This window comes from Schistocerca gregaria, chromosome 2, assembly GCF_023897955.1.
Source record: "Schistocerca gregaria isolate iqSchGreg1 chromosome 2, iqSchGreg1.2, whole genome shotgun sequence".
In the NCBI taxonomy this organism is placed as follows: Eukaryota; Metazoa; Arthropoda; class Insecta; order Orthoptera; family Acrididae; genus Schistocerca; species Schistocerca gregaria.
In genome coordinates this window covers 464209480-464222246 of record NC_064921.1, presented here as the reverse complement: position 1 = coordinate 464222246, position 12767 = coordinate 464209480, and positions in this window count along the sequence as shown.

Sequence of the window (12767 nt, the reverse complement as noted above, 5' to 3'; positions counted from 1 at the left end):
AATCGAAACAAATCGATGGCCAACAATGTCTTTTTTCAGTACACCAAATATATGAACATCGTGTGGGTGGAAGTCGGGACTCTATGGAGGGTGTGTACGAGCGTTCAAGCGAAGCTTCAGCAACGTAGTGGAATCAACTTTGGCAACATATGGGCGGGCCTTATCCTGCTACAGAATGAAGCCGTTTGTCAACATTCCAGAGCGTCTGGAACTTACAGATCGCTTCAGTTTTCGCACAGTGTCCAGCACGCGCGGCATTACGCATCCTACCTACATTCATAGAATGTGTACATTTATAGATGGCACCCGGCAATGTTAATTGGAATATTCTCATTAAAATTCGCAAGATATCAGGGATAAAACAGAAGAAAGAGACTGCCGGTCTAATATCGGATGACATGAAAGTTACGTAGTTGAGAAGTAATTGAGGCAAAATTGTATTCTATGCAAAATTTTATTAGATCTGTGTGTTTGGCAAGGTGTGAAGGAATGGGAGTTCAATTTCCACGTGAGGAAATCAGAACCTTGTGGCTGGTCGACGACATTGTAATTCGAATACAGACGGCGAAGATGACTGAACAGCAGTCGATCGGAATTGATAGTGTCTTGAAAAGAGTTTATAATACCAATATCAGAGAAACTGATAGTAATGGAACATATTCTAATTAGATTAGGCAATGATGAGAGAATAGATCAGGAAAGAAGATTTAGAATGGAGACTGACTGTAGCGAGGAAGCATATCTGCAAAAGAGAAATTTGTTAACATTGAATTTGAATGTAAGTGTTGGGGGGAGGGGGTATCTTCTGAAGATATTTGTCTGGAGAGTAGCCTCGTACAGAAGGGTAATTTGAAGGACTTGTAGTTCGGATAAGAAGAGAATGGAAGCTTTTGAATGTTTGATGTATAGTTCTCGTAACCAACGAATAAGTGTTGAACTGAGTCGGAGAGAAAAAGAACAAGAAGGCAACTTTTGAGTAAAAGAAGGGAGTGGTTGATAGAATATATCCTGAGACGCCAACTAACTGTCAATTTGGTGAAGGTGGGAAATTTGGGCGGGGGATTGCAAAAATTGCAGAGAGAGAGGCTGTAGTAGTTCCACAGAGATCACTAGGCATCCATAGGGTTACTGACAGAAACCTATATTAAACCAGATACCATAACTATAAGAACAATAAATGATAATTGTTGTTGCCCTACCCTCCCAAGTCACACGGAGTTTAATTATTTCGTAGGACTCAGGTTCCATATCCTACGAGAATCAGAAATCATGCGGTACTTTCTTTCCACATATTCCTCTTGATTAAAGACACGTAATACTTTAATGGTCTCCAATCGTGAAGACTTACACATTAACAATACTACTGAAACTGTTACAAAGTCTATGGGATGAACATAAATACTAAAAGTAGTGCTGCAATTTATTACTGAGTAGATACTGTGGGCTAGGTTTAGCAAAGGCCAGTCTCCAGCATTATTATACGTCAAATACCTATTCCAATAAACTACAAATCAACAATTTGATTTCATGCCCAATGAAAAAAAAAAAATTCTTGTTCATCGCCAGAACCGTGAAGTAACAAAGTATTGGAACAATTAATTATTATACACAAAAACTGAAATGCGAGAGAAAAATTCGGAATGGCAATCAGATGATTAATTCAAAAATGCACTTAATAAATCGAAGCAAATCGGAATGGCCTTAAAGTCTAAAGAGCTTTTAACTACCTAACTGTAAATGAGTTAAAAGCAGTCTCTGCACTGTAATGCACGTGATGGATTGCAGAAAAAGTTGTTTATAACTGAGTGATAGATAGTTGTCTACCAGCATGACATAAGCACTGTTAGCGCGTTCAGCTGGAAGCCATTAGCAAGGAAGGAGAAGCTCGTTGTCGATCTACAAGTAGCTAGTAATCTTTGCTCCATGCAGGCAATACTGAGAAACACATTGCACCATATTTCTATTGAAGAGAGACTCTGTGAAGCTCATGAAGGAAGGATAAAAGAATGTAATGCAGAACTGGCATACAGCATAGGACAAGAAACTGAAATGGTACCTCATAATTGCCAGAACAATGATTCACTGTCATCAACAGAGAACCTGACATGCAAACAAATTTTTAAAATTAGGACATATCAGAAACTGGAATCTCATAAGTAACTTTGGTTCCACCGCACGAAGTAGAGAATTGAGAGTTGAGTGGATAGTCTCTTCGGCAACAAGATCCTTATAGACAGAGAATCTGCACGTTTGTTGAAGAATTGGGAGACGCATTTAGCTTGCAGTCAGTGAAGGAAACTTCATAGTTGATAAAATGGACTCATTGATGCCGCAAAGAAGTGTTATATGGATTGCTGCACGGGTATTTGGAAAACGCTCCTAATCACTGAGAGAGAACTTCAGAATTTGTAGGTAATAAACAGAAAGGAACATCAACACGGACGTCAACATTCGATGTCTGTCTATACAATTTGGTACTATGATGATTCCAGAATGCTTTAGAGTAAAACTATAACGTAGGCTTATAAACGCTGCAAATGGAAATGACAATTACTTAAACAATACATCAGAGTAGGCAAAGGAACTGTGATAGAAGTTGGTTACATGAAGATGAATACGTAGAACAGATCAACGCAGGCGAAGAGAAGTTTCATTATTATAACGGTTGTATCAAATTTAGGCATATAAATGCGGGAGACACCCATGGAAACGTATGTCAAGATACAGAATGGGCGTTGTGATATTATTAGCAAACATTTTTGGTGCACTCAAGATTATTTGAAGTAAAACCATTGGTAACATGTTACATCGTAACAAAAACGGTGGGAAGTACCGTCTTGTACCATGGTATCACGCAGATGACAAAGTAAATTAGTTCTCTTGTGTTACGAAACCTTAAAAACTCTTGCTAGAATTTAGCGGAATTTAAGTTTTCGACACTTGTACTGTGAGTTTACTATCGGGTGACAAATTGGCCCTATGTTTTCTTCTACAAATGCTGTGCCATTAATGACTTCATCATTGTAAATAAAATTTCTTAGAGTCAGTATCGATGTTCAAGTTCTGAAACACAAGTGCCTATCTGAACAAGTGAGCAATAAAGGTAAACTAATCACCGAATTAACGGCTGTTAGTCTGGCACATAGTATGGGCTGATCCTGGATTTTAGGTGGTTTCTCGTATACCGTGATAATGATGATGATGGCTTTAGGGAGCCAAACTGCTCGAACATTAGCATCATTGACCTGAGATGGTTCATTTTCACTTCAGAACCATAATACGATGGCTTCTGGAAAGTAAGGTCAGATCGATCGTGAAATGGAAACAACTGTGAATATCAAAATGTTTCATTTTCCACTGTAAGCTACACGGACTAGCTACTTCTCTACATAGCCGCCATTCCAACCTAAACATTTGTCGTAGTGTTGTACTAACTTTCCAAGACCCTCGTCATAGGAGGAAGGCGTCTGTGCTTTCCGCCAAATCTCTGTGTTGATCTACAGTTCGATGCCTGTGTCTAAAGTTGTCTTCATGGTCAGCGGTTCATGTGAGCAGAGCTGAAACTCAGGGGGAGCCAATTACGGGCTGCATTGTGGGCATCTTCACTGCCCCTGTAGAGTGCGATCGGCAAATATCATGAGGAAGGAAACGCGTATTAGTTATGTTACGTGGGTTGTGGTGTAATTTCTCACTGGGTCCTCATACTTGCTGGGAGACTCCGTTTTCTAGGCACATTTAAGGACTCAGTGTGCACTTGGAACTGCAGAAGTGACGTGACGCGATCGACGGGCATACTGCAGACTTCCATTTTGCGCCCGTTCGGAACTTTATTTCGGTATACTTTCCATATAGCCCTCGTACAAGGAAAAGTACGAACAAAACCACAGAGAAGCAAAGCTGTTTGTTTCACAGCCTAAAGATGTAATGACCTTTCCCACCTGTTTTTAGTGCTTAAGTGGTGACGGACGTGGTGAGTATTCAATAAAATAAATAACAATAAACACAGGAGAAACTTCAATGATCTTAATTTTAAGCTTATTGACACAGTCGTAGAATATCACAGCATGTATCGGAATTTCTTTAAAGGAGTCAAATGAAATTAGTGGGCAACGCTGTGGAAGGCGAATGACATTACAATCCAACGGCGGACAAAGTTAGAGAACCGTCTTCAAGCACCAGACCTTGGAAACTCGGTCCGTCATCGGAGTAGTGTGATTGCTATGAACAATCGAGCATCATGGGAAATCGTAGACAGACACTACCTCTATCTGACTGGTTGGAGGAATCCATCACTTCCAGGAGCGCTAACAGGTCATTTGCTTTTGGGAGACTGCTGAAGTAAAAAGGAATCTTTAATATATTTAACACTAGAACAAAATATTTCTATATGGCACTGAATATAAACTCAATCCTCAAGCTTGGTAAATGAAAGGAAGTGATAAAGATAATCGATGAACATAAAAACGTTTCCAAGTGTTGAAAGAAATACGGTATTTGGTGAGAAACAATTGCGAATAGATACAAGACATTGCAGCTTACTGAAAACAGAGAAATTAGATTAAGTTATATCTATACTTGGTAGATCTGCCGGTGTTAACACGATGCTTCTTAGCTCAACAGCAAGTTTCTGTAACTCTTTTGAGCTTATCATTTCTGAGTCCCTGTTGAGTAAGCAAAAGACACATCGTAATGAATTGCCATGCAGATCAAAAAGAACAATGGACGAAAAAATCACACAATACGCAAATATAACTGTTTGGAAGAACATTTGTAGAAAATAGCACACGGGTACGTAAATGTTTCGTAGAGTGACGAAGAAAGAAGCACTATAGAGCTTAGTATATGGTAGACACCATGCGCAAAATACAATCAACAAAGAACCCATCTTTTGCACATGAAATACATAAACAAAAGACACGCTGATTACAAGGAAACATAAATGAAGGGAGACAGATTGACGTAGTCTCAACCGACCGCTATTACTGCAATCCTTACAGCCAAAGCACGGAAATACAGATGACTCAGTGAGGATTACCCAATTCGTTGATTCGCGGCGGAGACAGCTGGAAAAATGACATTCTTAACACCAAACGTACGTTTTACGTGTTACTTGAGACTGGAACGAATATTGCTTACGTGTTCTGGTAAATGTAGCAAGTTTTCTAGAAACAACAATTGGAACAAACTGAAAAAAACTTACGGACTATACCGAGCGAGTTGGCATGGTGATCGGCAAACTGGACTCGCATTCGGGAGGACAACTGTTCAAAACCGAGGCATGCCAGCAATAATTAGGTTTTTCGTGTTTCCCTTAATCGCTTCAGGCTTATTTCCTTGTCCAACCCTCCCTAACCCAATGGGACCGATGACTTCGCTGTTTGGTCCCCGCAACCAACCCACGGACGTACGGAATAAAACATGAGCTAAAATCTTATCAAAATTTCAAGTTCATTCAAAAAGGCTGTCAAGTAGCCAACCAGCGTTCTACAGCTGAAAATTGAAATATAAGCCTAAAGAATGCAGATAATACGTAAGAAATTACTCAGTTATGATGGACCAAATTAAAACTGCCGTATCCCACCTTCTTTAAAGTTGCAATCTCGCACTCATCTTGAAAAGCACACAATAGATAGATCCTCGGCATCCTCAACAATGAATCTATCGAAAAATTATATCGACGTAATTACCGCTCTGATAAAGACAAAATAGGAGACACAAGAATACGTGGCTGGGTGAATGGATGGTACATTTACCTAGAAACTCGTTTGCTGGATTCTTAGAGTTGTATAAAGCCCCCATGGCATTAAGGAATATGAAGGGCGGGTTTAATTAACAGCAAAGGTTAAATCAAAAGTGATGATGATAATCACACTGGAGAACTCTTTTAGCTTGAATCGGAGCTAGTAAGGGACAAAAGTGGAAATGATTTTGTTTCTTTTACCACTTTCGACAAAAAGTCTCTTGTGAGATCTTCGTCAATATTGACACTAATTTGGGAGATTCCTATTGTGAGATCTATTATAATCAACGAAGAGTAATCATCGCTTGCTACTCCATTCCATAGCACCTACAGTGGCCACTTACAGCTATGTGTACTCAATAGAGGTTAACTCGAATACACAAAAATAGTATAAATTTAAGGCTTTATGTATTATTTGTGGATCTACGACTTGCAATAGAGTCGTATGGAATGTGTGGCAATCAACAAAAACACCGAGAAGAAATTTTGAACGGTTCGACAATTATTTAAATGTCACAAGGAGGTCCAAATCGGTTTCGTGGTTTCTCTCTACCTGCGAAAAAAATGTAAGCTACGTGATAATCTCATGTATCGGGATGATCATACATTGAGACAGACATGGTAGTTTGAACCTATGAAGATTAATGCTGTGGACTATCTAATGTTATACATCAAACTTTCAGGAATAATTTTATGCGCACATAAATGGCCCATCCGATACTAAACATTTCAGTGTGGCCACACTAAAGAAATTAACTTTTTGGTTTTGAGAAAGCATATTTGTATAATCCAAAAGTAACGTAGGTCACTGAAAAAAGACTTTAGAGAAACATTGATGTAAATTAAATAAATTGGAGCTGCAATGACGTAAATTGTATAAATAAATGAAATGCAGGTTTCCATTCATGATATGTAAGAGAGTAGTTGAATTGCACGTTTCTTCAAAATTCGTTAAACTTGTAACGTCCCCTTAGAAAAATTAGTGAATGACTGTGCTGATAAACCTCTTACATTATTTTCTTTTCAAACAGCTGAGCAGAACTGAACGTACTGAGACATTTCTCACTTTACTTATTCTGACCATCACTATATTGACACACAATATTTTTAGTGCAACGCAATCTGACTTTTAATAACCGCTACAAAAGAATGGCCCTGACTGACAATAACCTTACTCAAACTACTGCAATACAGAGAGCGCCAATACTGCCAGCTAAATAAAAGATTCTAACTACTGAAGTCACTAGCTACTGATAGGCATAGTTAGCAAATGAAAGATTTTGATAAAGAACAAACAATGTATTTACCTTAATAGTGTCAGTTCATGCCATCCAGTCCTACAAATTTACTGTCTCTGTCCAGATCATCCGCTCTCAAAAATCCGCCATCTCGCTCCCCACATCCACCACTGCTGGCGGCTCACCTCCAACTGCGCAACGCTACTCGCTGTTAACAGCCGACTGCCCAACACTACAATAGCAAATTCCAACAATGCCACCCAGACACAGACGGCACACAGCACAGCCAGTGATTTTCATACAGAGCGCTACGTGACGGTGGCGTTACCAGTATAAGAAAACCTTAACGGCCTACTTACAAACTATAGATCCTAATTATACGAACATCTCTTGAAACTTCTGCTACAGAAAGCTTCAGCTACAGCTACAATAACCAGCTTTATCACTACGACGCTACAATTATTTTTGGAGTACAAGAGAAGTTAAATTCAGGTCCATTTTGTTTCCCTTGGCAGGTCTTTTGGCAGCCACAGTATTCGTCGGTCCCATACAGACATTGGATTGTGCAACGTCGTTGATCAGTAGTAAGTATTACTGAAGCTCTTTTTACTGTTTCTGAATGTTTGTCTTACTGCTCGTTCAGAAGACTGGCGGTAACACGTGTACGAAACATAAACACACTTGCAGTTCGGCTGCACTGAGTTGCGAAAGGTGGTGACATCGATCGTTTGTGGATTCTCTAGTGAATTTACCGAGTTTCTTTCCACTGTTGCTTTTCTTTTATAAATCTAACATACTACACTCGAATGAGCCTCATGATTTTATTTTTATGGAAACACTTTTATCTTACTGTAATTTACGTTTTTGGTCTAAACTCAGTTTAGATATTTAATGTGTGTAAACATAACAGAAACTTTTAATAATCATCAAAAATTGATACCGAGCAGACGCGCAATAAAAGAAACTAAACCTCCCGTATTTTTTGGCTATACAAGTAGTTCTCAGCGAAATTATCTGCGCAACGTGTAGTTGCTTGTCAGTCTCGAAACGGATATTAAATGTTTGTGAAGTAGACGGTAGTAAATATATGTCTGCAACACTACGGACAAGTAATATGTAAAATGAAAGTTAGTATTAACATCTCTGCGCCAATATGAATTTTGCACGCATAACGTCATGCGATGTATTTCGCACCTTCCATTCAACACACTGAACAGCCAAGGAAACTGGTACACATGCCTAACATTGTTTGGGGCCCTGCGAGCACTCATAAATGATGCAACACGACGTGGCATGGGCCCGACTGACTTCTGAAGTAGTGCTGGAGAGAACTGACTCCAGGGCTGTCCATAAATCCGTAAGCGTACGAGGGGGTGTAGATCTCTTCTGAACCTACGTTGCAAGGTATCCCAGATATCCTCAATAATGTTAATGTCTGAGGAGTTTTAGTGGCCTGCGGAAGTATTTAAACTCAGAAGAGTGTTCCTGGAGGCACTCTGTAGCAATTCGGGACGTGTGGGGCATCGCTTTGTCCTGCTGGAATTGTCCAATGGACAATGGACATAAATGGAGGCAGGTGATCAGACAGGATGCTTACGTACGTGTCACCTGTCAGAGTCGTATCTAGACGTAACAGGGATCCCAAATCCCTCCTATTGCACACGTCCCACACCTTTACAGAGCCTCCGTCAGCTTGAACAATCTCCCGCTGCCATGCAGGGTCCATGGATTCATAAGGTTGTCTCCATATCCGTACACGTCCATCCGCTCTATACAATTTGAAACGAGAGTCGTCAGACCAGAAAGCATGTTCCCAGTAATCAATAGTCCAATGTCGGTCTTGACGGACCCAGTATAGACGCAAGACTTTATGTCGTGCAGTCATTAAGGGTACACGAGTTGGTCTTCGGATGCGAAAGCCCATATCGATAATGTTTAGTTGAATGGTTCGCACGCCGAAGTGGTTGCGCGTCTGTCAGTTTGAACTATGCTCTTTAGTCGTCCTTCGTCTCGTTCTTGGAGAATACTTTTTCCCTCCTCAGCGACGTCGTATTTGATATTTTACCGGTTTCCTGATATTAACGGCACATTTGTGAAATGGTCGCATGGGCAATCCCCACTTCATCGCTACCTCGGAGATACTGTGTCCCATCGCTCGTGCGCCGACTCTAATACCACGTTCAAACTCACTTAAATCTTGATAACCTGTCATTATAGCGGCAGTAACCGATCTAACAACTGCGTTAGACTATTGTTGTCTTATGTAGGCGCTGCCGACCGCAGTGCCGTATTCTCTCTGTTTACATATTTCTGTATTTGAATACGCATGCGTATACCATTTTCTTTGGGGCTTGAGTGTATTATAAGCGGACGACGTACGACACAAGACATGGAAAGCAGATTAGCACAGCCAAGGATGGTGTTCGTGGCCAATAAAAGTCTACTGGTGTGAAACACAAACATTAATTTGAGGAAGTATATTCTGAGGATGTACGTTTGGAGCACAGCATTTTATGGTAGTGAATCAAGCCCAAAGAGAAAACCGATGTGAGTGAAAGCCTTTGAGATTTGGCGCTATAGTAGAATGTTGAAAATCACTGGGACTGACAAGGAGTAAGGAGATTCTTCGCATAATCAGTGAAAAAATGAACATATGGGAAACAATGACAACAAAAAGGGTACAGAAGAACAGGACATGTGATGAGAGATCAGGTGGTACAGTAGAGGGCAAAAATAGTCGGGGAAGACAGAGATTTGAATACATCGAGCAAATAACTGAAGACGTTGGTTACAAGTGCTACTATAAGATGAAGAGCTTAGGCAGTAGGGGAGTTCGTGGCGAGTTGCATCAACTGGTCAGAAGACTGATGACACAAAAAATAATTACTTTGTCTCAGTGAAGTGGGTGGAACATTATTATATTTATTGTATTTGTTAGTACTATACTTGTGCTGGTCTGCAGTGTTTTCTTCATAAAGCTTTCATGAGAAAAGAGGGAAGTTGTGCATTTTTTGTCTTTGTTTCTGGTGGACACAGTTGTTGAATGAAGGAGTCCCACATAACATGAAAATCTGGCTATCAACGCCATTCAACATATGAAAGAACGAGTAACTAATTACTACTTTGTTACTATGTTGCCGCGCGGAGTGGCCACGCGGTTAGAGACGCCGTGTCACGAATCGGGCAGCCACTCCCGCTGGAGGTTCGAGTCCTCCCTCGGGCATGGGTGTGTGTGTTGTCTTTAGCGTAAGTTAGTTTAAGTAGTGTCTACGTTAGGGACCGATGACCTCAGCAGTTTGGTCCCATAGGAATTCACACACATTTGAATATTCTTTTGTTACTATGTTCAGCGAATGGTACAGGGGAGGAAGTGTGAGTTGGTGGTAGAAGGTACCCTCTGACATGTAGCGTACGGTGGTTTGCTATGTGTACTAATATGTAGCTGTAGATGTTCCTCGGAGGACGCACAAATAACATTAGAGATTTTTTCGCGATATTTTCACTGTGTTGGGCTAGCATGCGTGTATTCTCCATATTCTTAGGTTTGTTTCGTAAGCGGCAAGTATTTTTCTTTCAGAAAGCCAGTACAGAATTTTTGGATAGTTCTAGGTGGCTGACGCAAACCGTCGCGTCGCCTTGTCTTGGGGGCAAAACAATTTAAAGTGGAGTAATCGGATATTTCCAGGCTCGCTGTTTCTGTGTTTTTCAGTAATAGTACGGAAACAACTGTTGAGAGTGACTGTATAACGGAGGCAACAGTTGAGAGTTACTGCATAGGTTTCGCCGTTCAGGAACGTCCGCCAAAGCACCTCTGGCAAAACACTGTGTATGTCGCAAAAAATGTTCATAAGAACACTTTTTACGATTTCTTTGACGTCAAATTTCGTTGGCTGGGTGAAAGTCGGGGTGAATTGCAGTTGGGGGGGGGGGGGGGGGGGTGGCGGCGGCGGGGATTGAGCATCATTTACGGCTGGGTTGTAGCCAAAAGTTCATCAGCTGATGCTATCTTTCTCAGAACATCACTGGCGGTCACGTAGTGCTCTACGGCATCATAGTAAGCCAACGTCATTACCTTTGTGTGAGCGTCAAGAAGATTCTTCAACTGGCAGCAAACAATGCCAGTAGGGGTATAATATCGTACATATCATATGGTACTCTGTATTGTACGAAATCTATCTGCCAAAGTTGTCAGATGAATCCTAATTATGTGCATAGTCTTAAGCTCAGAGTGCTGCAGGTTTTATTTTGCTGTAAACGTAGCTTATTACTTCTGCTGACGGTTCGAAATATAATATACGAACCACAGGGAGCTGCTGCTCAGGACTGCACGTCCCGAAAATTTCAGAGCAAACCACAGGGGGTAGGGAATTAAGGCCAGTTGCTCCTAAGGCGTGGGCGACCGTATGACAGATTCCATCTTTTCTGGTTAGCCCATCCTGCTGTCGCCAGGGCAGTGGATACTCAGCCCGGCATTTAACGGCTGTTGATGACAGTACGTGTCCTGCCGTATCTCGCTTCGTAACCGTAATAATACAGTGACAAAACTTTATTGTGCACTACTTTTCAGTCTGATCTCCACTGAGTGTGCTCGTTTACGAAATGAATTCACACAATTCCCATGGACAAATTTTTCTGTGCCAGACATGTGGAATTATCTCGTCTTCCTGAGACGGCGCTGCGAGTGCAATGAGTACGAGTTTGCTAACATACCCGAACAAGCGGTAGGCAGGGGGTGGCTGAGCACAGAGCGATGTTTCATTCCCGAGACACGGCGCAGGCGCGACGTCAGGCGGTAGGGTGTGGTACGTCTGGCCGGGACCATCGCGCGTGAAATACGGGCTCCGCTAAGAGCGCACAGCTGTCGCATGTTTAGGGCGGGCGAGGCGGGGGTTACGGCCCGGACAGGAGCCGCAGGTCGGAGGGCGAAGGCGGAGGCCACCTGCAGGGTCGCGCCACGCCACGCCGCGCCGCGCCGCAGCCTCCAATTGGCCGGGGCGCCGTAAAGCGACTGCGGAGCCGCTCCCGGACATCGCCGCAGCCCCAGGGCCGGCCCTCCGCTCTGCCCTGCTGCCGATGCCGGCGCGCAGCCCGCAACACGCGTCTCTTCTGCTGTCCAACGCAGCAAACTGGCGCGGATAAATATCAGCGTGAACAGCGCAAACTTCACAAATCATTCTGTACGTTTTACTAAGGGAAAAATGTTTTTCAAATTTAATTTCTATTGAGCTGTTAAAAATTGATTGTGGTTCTTTTGTACCATTGTCAACAACGGTAATAAAGTTACAGTCAGAGTTACTGGCTCAAACTTATCTTCAAAGAGCTAAATTCAGACTTTCTTGTCAGACACATAAAAGAGACGTTATTACTTACCTTTCGGAACTTTCGGAACCCTTGTTCCTCGTACCCTTGATCTTGTCAAACTTGTCCGCCCTACCCATACCTCTCCACCTATCCCTCCCAAGGAAGGAAATGGAAGTTCTAGAAGCTAGGCAATAGTTTCTTTTGCCTGCTGTGAAACCATTAGTACCAAAGAATAAAAGGAATTTACAACTGAAGCGGTTTCATTTCGCAACAACTTTAACTTCGTTCTCTTTAATGGTAGTAAATACTTTACTACTGGTAACATCTACATCTACATCTACGTGATTACTCTGCTATTCACAATAAAATGCCTGGCAGAGGGTTCAATGAACCACCTTCACGCTGTCTCTCTACCGTTCCACTCTCGAACGGCACGAGGGAAAAACGAGCACTTAAATTTTTCCGTGCGAGCCCAGATTTCTCTGATT